The sequence below is a fragment of the Bos indicus genome, chromosome X (genome assembly GCF_029378745.1).
Source record: "Bos indicus isolate NIAB-ARS_2022 breed Sahiwal x Tharparkar chromosome X, NIAB-ARS_B.indTharparkar_mat_pri_1.0, whole genome shotgun sequence".
Taxonomy (NCBI): Eukaryota; Metazoa; Chordata; class Mammalia; order Artiodactyla; family Bovidae; genus Bos; species Bos indicus.
This window is the reverse complement of record NC_091789.1, coordinates 95112686-95122420: the sequence shown is the minus strand read 5'-3', so window position 1 is coordinate 95122420 and position 9735 is coordinate 95112686.

Below are 9735 nucleotides of genomic sequence, written 5' to 3'. Positions count from 1 at the left end.
GTATATTTCCTTCCCTGGCCCATCCAGGTGAAGAGAAGAGCAACCCCACATGTTTGATGATATTTTCAATGTTAGAGATTAGCGTTTCTGGGAATCCAGTCTTCCAAGTCAAAATTATTTCTGCTTTCCAATAAGAGAGCAGTATAAATGAGATCCTCAGGGAATGAAGCAAATTCTACATGTCCTTTTTGATGACTGGTGAGGTGACTGACTTCAATACTTTCTGTGGAGGAAGGGGAGAGTCTTATATTCCACTAAGAACTTCATGGAGTTGACAGGATGAAGGTTACCATCATTCTGAGCTCAGCAATGTACAGGTATGGGCAGAGGTCTAAAATGTAGCCAGGGCCATTCTTGGCCACAGATGAACACAGGCTGCGCAGAAGGCCTCTTTTTTGAGCAGGGTGAGTCTATTTGTGAATTTTCCCAATATGGGAGGGGCCTACTATAGGCCTTCTTTTTGATATAGGGTAGAATATAACTCCATAAAATAAAAATGGAAAAAGAAATGTTGATATGTATCTATACTTACACATCTAAAGATCTAGCTCTACAGGGAGCACAGGCTGAAGTGTTTGTGGTTGTTACCTCTGGCAGTGGTGCTGGGGGTCAGGGGAATATGAAAGAGACCCTCCTCATTGAACACTAATTTTTGCCATCTGAAATTTTAACAGGTGTTTGTATTATGGAAGAAAGTGGCCATGGTATTAATATCAAGGCTTAGCAGCCTGTCCCTTGGTTTTGTGGGGCCTGCCCCTCCTCCTTGGTCTGTGGTCATGACCAGAGTCTTGACAGTTGTCTCCCAACCTTTGGTGGGCCTTTCAGTCCCAGGCTCAGTAGCCTCTGCTGTTCCAAACATTGTTTGCTCCTTCAAATGGCAAGTTCTCCATGGAGCCTGCAACACGAACTGAGAGCTTAAGGTAATTAGATGAGATCTCTCATCTTACAGAAAATAAAAAGCAATTCAAACTTACCATACGGGAAGGCATCAGGAGGTTGTACGTCATGCTTCAAGAAGGTGTGATGAGCAGGGAAGTCTAGAGGGAATCCCTGACAGGCACCAGTTGAGTTGCTCACTGTGCAGAAATAAAATAGCGAGTGATCCATACCTGAATTTCAATGATCTACTTTGGCCACTCTTAGGTTTCAGAAAGGACCTTCATCAAAAGTTGATATATTTCTAATATGTGGCTCAGATATCCCCCTCATTGTCCTTTCTCTAGTTTTTCTTTTTGCTGGGCATCCTGGCCTTGTCCGAAAGTTCCAAACTCAAAGTCATGTTTCAGGTTGTTGAGCAGAACAGTAACAACAACAACAAAGCCCCAAATTGAGATGATTTTGGAGGTACTTCCAATATATTTAATTGGGCTAAAGCCTACCATTGTTTCCCAAATATATACTAGCCTATTTGTAAAAGAAAATATACAAAAGCATACATATTACATGGACATGAAATTATTTTTATTGTAAGATATATATACACACATGTCTTTGTATATGTCAAGAAATAGAACATTAGAGTCTCCCAGATGTTTCCTGCATTTCTTTTCCACTCATGAAATCTAAGTCTTCATTTTTAAGGATAGCACAAAATATGAATCAGTAAATTGCAGTATATGATATAAAATGAATAATAATTTTAAAGCATACACTTGTGTAACGATAACCTAATTTAAAGACCACTTCATGTAATTTATAAACCCTTAGTGTGCCCCTTCTCAAATACATCCCCACTCAATGTACACCTTTCCTGACCTTTGTAAAAATCTTTACCTTGTATTTATTGATACTTCAACCATATTTGCATACACCCCTTCACACTATAGTTTCCTATTCTTAAACCCTTTAATATGTAGTCATACTCTGTTTACTCCTTTTGACTTATTAATTAATTTTTCTCACTCTAATGAAAGTTGTTTATCTTGATACTAGTAACTATAGTTTCCTTATTTGTTATTGCTGTGTCAATACCATTCTATGAATTCTAAAATATATGCACCACTTCTAATAATGAGGAGCATTTGTGTTCTTTCCCATTTGGGAGTATTAGGAATAACGATGCTATGAATAGCATAAAATAACTTTACAGTAAAGGAACCCTCAGAAATATTTGACAGTTTATTTGTCAGAATTTCTAATGTCTTAAATGACAGCCTTAGTATTAATATTTTAAAAAAATTCTTACACATGTATAACCAAAATTAGAGAGTTTTTAACTTTTGACAAAAATGTCTAACATTCACAGAACAATCATAATTTTTCCTATTGATTATTACAATCTCTTTGTTTGCTTTCAGCTTTTATGGTCCTCAACTACCACGCAAAGTAAAGACTGCCTGTACTATTGAACATTTTCCTACATTTTTCTACCTCTTTGGTATTCTTGACCAACTGCATTACTACATGATATTTAAAATTGCCTCACTGTAAAATTACAATTAAAATTGCCTCACTGTAAAATTACAATTAAAATTGCCTCACTGTAAAATTACAATTGTAATCTAAAATTACAATCACTGTAATATTTAATACAGTGATTGTTGGTATTTTTGTTTGTGATTATATTGAATCTTTAAAATGATCCAGAGAGAACTAATGTCTTTACAATATTGAGTTTCTCAGTCAGTGAACACAGTACATTTCTCTATTTGATGAATGACTATTAGTTTTCAGTTTAGATTGCAGTAACAAGATATCACAGACAGAGTTGTTGAAATAGCAGGACTTTATTGTCTCATGATTCTGAAGGCTAGAAGTTCAAGATAAAGGTACCAGCAGGTGCTTCTTTTTGAGGGCTATGAGGGACAATCTGTCCCATGCCTTTCTCCTAGCCTCTGGTATTTCCATATCTTATGGAAGCATAACTCCATTTCTTACATGGCATCCCCTCTGGGTATGAATTTTGTAAGGACACCAGTCATATTAGATTAGGGGTCCACCTTACTCTGGTATTATATAATTCCAAAGCTATTCTCACATTTTTAGGCATTTGTTACATCAGCACCCTGCTTCCTGGTACCAAAATCTGTATTACATTAGTAGACTTCTATAACAAAATTGTTATTGTTGTTCAGTAGCTCAGTCGTGTCCTACTCTTTGTGACCCTGTGGAATAAAGCGTGCCAGATTTCCCTGTCCTTCACCATCTCCCAGAGTTTGCTCAAACTCATGTCCATTGAGTCGTGATGCCATCCAACCATCTCATCCTCTGCTGCCCACTTCTCCTCCTGCCCTCAGTCTTTCCCAGCATCAGGGTGCTTTCCAATGAGTCTGTGCTTCACATCAGGTGGCCAAAGTATTGGAGCTTCAGTCCTTCCAATGAATACTCAGGGTTTGTTTCCTTTAGGATTATCTGGTTTGATCTCCTTGCTGTCCAAAGGACTCTCAAGAGTCCTCTTCAGCACCACAGTTTGAAAGCATCAATTATTTGTCGTTCAGCCACCATTATGGTGCAACTTTCACATCCATACATGACTACTGGAAAAACCATAGCTTTGACTATACAGACCTTTGTCAGCAAAATTATGTCTCTGCTTTTTAATATGTTGTCTAGGTTTGTCATAGCTTTCCTTCCAAGGAGCAAGTTTCTTTTAATTTCATGGCTCCAGTCACTGTTCACAGTGATTTTGGAGCACAAGAAAATAAAATCTCTCACTGTTTCCTCTTTTTTCCCCTTCTATTTGCTGAGAAGTGATGGGAGCAGATGCCATGATCTTCATTTTTTGAATGTTGAGTTTCAAGCCAGCTTTTTCACTCTCCTCTTTCACCTTCACCAAGAGGCTCTTTAATTCCTCTTTGCTTTCTGCCATATTATTATTATCTGCGTATCTGAGGTTATTCATATTTCTCCTGGCAATCTTTTTTTTAAGAAAATTTAATTTTTTATTTGAATAATGGAAATTTTACAATGCATTTCAGTTTATCATATTGCTGATGGTTTTGAATTTATGTTTATATATCTATGCTAAAATTTTATTTTATTTTTAAAATGTATTTATTTTAATTGGAGGCTAATTACTTTACAATATTGTAGTGGTTTTGCCATACATTGACATGAATCCACCACAGGTGTACATGTGTTCCCCATCCTGAACCCCCCTCCCACCTCCCTTCCCATCCCATCCCTCTGGGTCATCCTAGTGCACCAGCCCCGAGCACCCTGTCTCATGCATCGAACCTGGACTGGCGATTCCTTTCTTATATGATATTATACATGTTTTAATGCCATTCTCCCATATCATCACCCCACTCCCTCTCCCACAGAGTCCAAAAGATGTTCTATACATCTGTGTCTCTTTTGCTGTCTTGCATACAGGGTTATCATTACCATCTTTCTAAATTCCATATATATGCGTTAGTATACTGTATTGGTGTTTTTCTTTCTGGCTTACTTCACTCTGTATTATAGGCTCCAGTTTCATCCACCTCATTAGAACTGATTCAAATGTATTCTTTTTAATGGCTGAGTAATATTCCATTGTGTATATGTGCCACAGCTTTCTTATCCATTCATCTGCTGATGGACATCTAGGTTGCTTCCATGTCCTGGCTATTATAAACAGTGCTGCGATGAACATTGGGGTACACGTGTCTCTTTCAATTCTGGTTTCCTCGATGTGTATGCCCAGCAGTGGGATTGCTGGGTCATATGGCAGTTCTATTTCCAGTTTTTAAAGGAATCTCCACACTGTTCTCCATAGCGGCTGTACTAGTTTGCATTCCCACCAACAGTGTAAGAGGGTTCCCTTTTTTCCACACTCTCTCCAGCATTAATTGTTTGTAGATGTTGGATAGCAGCCATTCTGACTGGTGTGAGATGGTACCTTACTGTGATTTTGATTTGCATTTCTCTGATAACGAGTGATGTTGAGCATCTTTTCATGTGTTTGTTAGCCATCTGTATGTTTTCTTTGGAGAAATGTCTGTTTAGTTATTTGGCCCATTTTTTGATTGGGTCATTTATTTTTCTGGAATTGAGCTACAGGAGTTGCTTGCATATTTTTGAGATTAATTCTTTGTCAGTTGCTTGGTTTGCTATTATTTTTTTCCCATTCTGAAGGCTGTCTTTTCACCTTGCTTATAGTTTCCTTTGTTGTGCAAAAGCTTTTAAGTTTAATTAGGTCCCATTTGTTTATTTTTGCTTTTACTTCCGTTACTCTGGAAGGTGGGTCATGGAGGATCCTGCTGTGATTTATGTCCGAGAGTGTTTTGCCTATGTTTTCCTCTAGGAGTTTTATAGTTTCTGGTCTTACGTTTAGATCTTTAATCCATTTTGAGTTTATTTTTGTGTATAGTGTTAGAAAGTGTTCTAGTTTCATCCTTTTCCAAGTGGTTGACCAGTTTTCGCAGCACCACTTGTTAAAGAGATTGTCTTTTCTCCATTGTATATATTTGCCTCCTTTGTCAAAGATAAGGTATCCATGGGTGCATGGATTTATCTCTGGGCTTTCTATTTTGTTCCGCTGATCTATATTTCTGTCTTTTTGCAAGTACCATACTGTCTTGATGACTGTGGCTTTGTAGTATAGCCTGAAGTCAGGCAGGTTGATTCCTCCAGTTCCATTCTTCTTACTCAAGATTGCTTTGGCTATTTGAGGTTTTTTGTATTTCCATACAAATTGTGAAATTATTTGTTCTAGTTCTGTGAAAAATACCATTGGTAGCTTGATAGGGATTGCATTGAATCTATAGATTGCTTTGAGAAGTACATGCATTTTCACTACACTGATTCTTCGAATCCATGAACATGGTATATTTCTCCATCTATTTGTATCCTCTTTGATTTCTTTCACCAGTGTTTTATAGTTTTCTATATATAGGTCTTTAGTTTCTTTAGGTAGATTTATCCCTAAGTATTTTATTCTTTTCGTTGCAATGGTAAATGGAATTACTCCCTTAATTTCTCTTTCTGTTTTCTCATTGTTAGTGTATAGGAATGCAAGGGATTTCTGTGTGTTAATTTTATATCCTGCAACTTTACTGTATTCACTGATTGGCTCTAATAATTTTCTGGTGGAGTCTTTAGGGTTTTCTATGTAGAAGATCATGTCATCTGCAAACAGTGAGAGTTTTACTTCTGCTTTTCCAATCTGGATTCCTTTTATTTCTTTTTCTGCTCTGATTGCTATGGCCAAAACTTCCAAAACTATGTTGAATAGTAGTGGTGAGCATGGGTACCCTTGTCTTGTTCCTGACTTCAGGGGAAATGCTTTCAATTTTTCACCATTGAGGATAATGTTTGTTGTGGGTTTGTCATATATAGCTTTTATTATGTTGAGGTATGTTCCTTCTATTCCTGCTTTCTGGAGGGTTTTTATCATAAATGGATGTTGACTTTTGTCAAAGGCTTTCTCTGTGTCTATTGAGATAATCATATGGTTTTTATCTTTCAATTTGTTAATGTGGTGTATTATGTTGATTGATTTGCAGATATTGAAGAATCCTTGCATCCCTGGGATAAAGCTCACTTGGTCATGATGTATGACCTTTTTAATATGTTGTTGGATTCTTTTTGCTAAGATTTTGTTAAGAATTTTTGCATCTATGTTTATCAGTGATATTGGCCTGTAGTTTTCTTTTTTTGTGGCATCTTTGTCTGGTTTTTGTGTTAGCGTGATGATGGCCTCATAGAATTAGTTTGGAAGTTTACCTTCCTCTGCAATTTTCTGGAAGAGTTTGAGTAGGACAGATGTTAGCTCTTCTCTAAATTTTTGGTAGAATTAAGCTGTAAAGCCCTCTGGTCCTGGGCTTTTGTTTGATGGAAGATTTCTGATTACAGTTTCAATTTCTGTGCTTGTGATGGTTATGTTAAGATTTTCTATTTCTTCCTGGTTCAGTTTTGGAATGTTGTACTTTTCTAAGTATTTGTCCATTTCTTCCAAGTTGTCTATTTTATTAGCATATAATTGCTGATAGTAGTCTCTTATGATCCTTTGTATTTCTGTATTATCCGTTGTGATTTCTCCATTTCATTTCTAATTTTGTTGATTTGATTCTTCTCCCTTTGTTTCTTGATGAGTCTGGCTAAAGGTTTGTCAGTTTTATTTATCTTCTCAAAGAACCAGCTTTTAGCCTTGTTGATTTTTGCTATGGTCTCTTTTGTTTCTTTTGCATTTATTTCTGCCCTGATTTTTAAGATTTCTTTCCTTCTACTAACTCTGGGAATCTTCATTTCTTCCTTTTCTAGTTGCTTTAGGTGTAGAGTTAGGTTATTTATTTGACTTTTTTCTTGTTTCTTGAGGTATGCCTGTATTGCTATGAACCTTCCCCTTAGCTATGCTTTTAATGTGTCCCATAGGTTTGGGGTTGTTGTGTTTTCATTTTCATTCATTTCTATGCATATTTTGATTTCTGTTTTGATTTCTTCTGTAATTTGTTGGTTATTCAGCAGCATGTTGTTCAGCCTCCATACGTTGGAAGTTTTAATAGTTTTTCTCCTGTAATTGACATCTAATCTTCATCGCAGCACTGTTTATAATAGCCAAGACATGGAAGCAACCTAGATGTCCATCAGCAGATGAATGGATAAGAAAGCTGTGGTACATATACACAATGGAGTATTACTCAGCCATTAAAAAGAATACATTTGAATTAGTTCTAATGAGGTGGATGAAACTGGAGCCTATTATACAGAGTGAAGTAAGCCAGAAGGAAAAACATCAATACAGTATACTAACGCATATATATGGAATTTAGAAAGATGGTAACAATAACCCAGTGTACGAGACAGCAAAAGAGACACTGATGTATAGAACAGTCTTATGGACTCTGTGGGAGAGGGAGAGGGTGGGAAGATTTGGGAGAGTGGCACTGAAACATGTAAAATATCATGTAGGAAACGAGTTGCCAGTCCAGGTTCGATGCACGATGCTGGATGCTTGGGGCTGGTGCACTGGGACGGCCCAGAGGGATGGTATGGGGAGGGAGGGAGGAGGGAGGAGGGTTCGGGATGGAGAACACATGTATACCTGTGGCGGATTCATTTTGATATTTGGCAAAACTAATACATTTAGGTAAAGTTTAAAAATAAAATAAAATTAGAAAAAGAAAAAATAAAATAAAATACTCAGAAAAAAAATAAAATAAAAATAAAAACTGAAAAAAAAAAAAAAAAAGATGCTTGGAATGATTTCAATTTTTTTTTAATTTACCAAGGCTAGAATTATGGCCCAGAATGTGATCTATCCTGGAGAAGGTTCCATGTGCGCTTGAGAAAAAGGTGAAATTCATTGTTTTGGGGTGAAATGTCCTATAGATATCAATTAGGTCTAACTGGTCTATTGTATCATTTAAAGTTTGTGTTTCCTTGTTAATTTTCTGTTTAGCTGATTTATCCATAGGTGTGAATGGGTTATTATTAAAGTCTCCCACTATTATTGTGTTATTGTTAATTTCCCCTTTCATACCTGTTAGCATTTGTCTCACACATTGTGGTGCTCCTATGTTGGGTGCATATATATTTATAATTGTTATATCTTCTTCTTGGATTGATCCTTTGATCATTATGTAGTGTCCTTTGTCTCTTTTCACAGCCTTTATTTTAGTCTATTTTATCTGATATGACTGTTGCTACTCCTGCTTTCTTTTGGTCTCTATTTGCATGGAATACCTTTTTCCAGCCATTCATTTTCAGTCTGTATGTGTCCCTTGTTTTGAGGTGGGTCTCTTGTAGACAACATATGCTGGGGTCTTGTTTTTGTATCCATTCAGCCAGTCTTTGTCTTTTGGTTGGGGCATTCAACCCATTTACATTTAAGGTAATTATTGATATGTATGATCCCATTGACATTTACTTTATTGTTTTGGATTCGAGTTTATACACGCTTTCTGTGTTTCCTGTCTAGAGAAGATCCTTTAGCATCTGTTGAAGAGCTGGTTTGGTGGTGCTGAATTCTCTGAGTTTTTGCTTGTCTGTAAAGCTTTTGATTTCTCCTTCACATTTGAATGAGTTCCTTGCTGGGTTCAGTAACCTGGCTTGTAGGATTTTCTCTTTCATCACTTTAAGTATGTCCTTCCATTCCCTTCTGGTCTGAAGAGTTTCCATTGAAAGATCAGCTGTTGTCCTTATGTGAATCCCCTTGTGTGTTATTTGTTGTTTTTCCCTTGCTGCTTTTAATATTTGTTCTTTGTGTTTGATCTTTGTTAATTTGATTAATATGTGTCTTGGGGTGTTTTGCCTTGGGTTTATCCTATTTGGGACACTCTGGGTTTCTTGGACTGGGTGGCTATTTCTTTCTCCATTTAAGTAAGTTTTCAACTGTTATCTCCTCAAGTATTTTCTCATGGTCTTTCTTTTTGTCTTCTTCTTCTGGGCCTCCTATGATTTGAACGTTGGGGCATTTAACCTTGTCCCAGGGGTCCCTGAGGTTGTCCTCATTTCTTTTAATTCTTTTTTCTTTTTTCCTCTCTGCTTCATTTATTTCTACCATTCTATCTTCTACCTCACTTATCCTATCTTCTGCCTCTGTTAGTCTACTGTTGGTTCCCTCCAGAGTGTTTTTTTATCTCATTTATTGCATTATTCATTATATATTGACTCTTTTATTTTTTCTATCCTTGTTAAACATTTCTTGCATCTAGTCAATCCTTGTGTCCAGGCTATTTATCTGTAACTCCATTTTTTTTTCAAGATTTAGAATCATTTTCACTATCATTATTTGGAACTCTTTATCAGGTAAATTCCCTATCTCTTCCTCTTTTGTTTGGTTTGGTGGGCATTTATCCTGTTCCTTTACCT